Here is a 567-nt window from a genome sequence, read left to right on the forward strand (position 1 = left end):
GATATGGAAACATATTTTGTCTGAAACGGGCAGGTCATTAGTAAACACTTTACATAGAACATTATTTGTATAATTTATAGTAAATTTTGTTTATACACTCACTCACTCACTCACTCACTCACTCACTCACTCACTCACTCACTCACTCACTCACTCACTCACTCATTCACTCACTCATTCACTCACTCATTCACACACACACACACACACACACACACACACACACACACACACACACACACACACACACACACACACACACACACACACACACACACATAGTAGAAAAACCTACAATGCACAAACTAGATTTATTCATAATGAGACAACAGTTTCGAAATCAACCTGCATTCCATCTTCAGGTCTGATGGATACACACACACACATACTTATATACAACTACACATACACATACAAACATACACGCATACACACAAAGATGTGTGTGTGTGTGTGTGTGTATGTGTCTGTGTGTGTGCATATATATATATATATATATATATATATATATATACATATATATATATAAATATATATATATATATCCATATATAAATATATATACAT

General features: G+C 33.9%; 1 protein-coding gene across 7 annotated transcripts in view; it reads left to right on the top strand.

Annotated features, from left to right (window-relative positions):
* Window positions 1–188, top strand: part of LOC125042597 (voltage-gated potassium channel subunit beta-2-like) — a 180,496-nt gene extending 180,308 nt beyond the window's left edge. For all 7 annotated transcript variants that reach the window (XM_047638337.1, XM_047638338.1, XM_047638339.1 and 4 more), the window contains one exon: window positions 1–188. This exon is cut by the window's left edge and continues 582 nt beyond it. The gene's annotated coding sequence lies outside the window, so the exon portion shown is untranslated.
* Window positions 189–567: the final 379 nt, after the last annotated feature.

Source organism: Penaeus chinensis, chromosome 32 (assembly GCF_019202785.1).
Source record: "Penaeus chinensis breed Huanghai No. 1 chromosome 32, ASM1920278v2, whole genome shotgun sequence".
NCBI classification, from domain to species: Eukaryota; Metazoa; Arthropoda; class Malacostraca; order Decapoda; family Penaeidae; genus Penaeus; species Penaeus chinensis.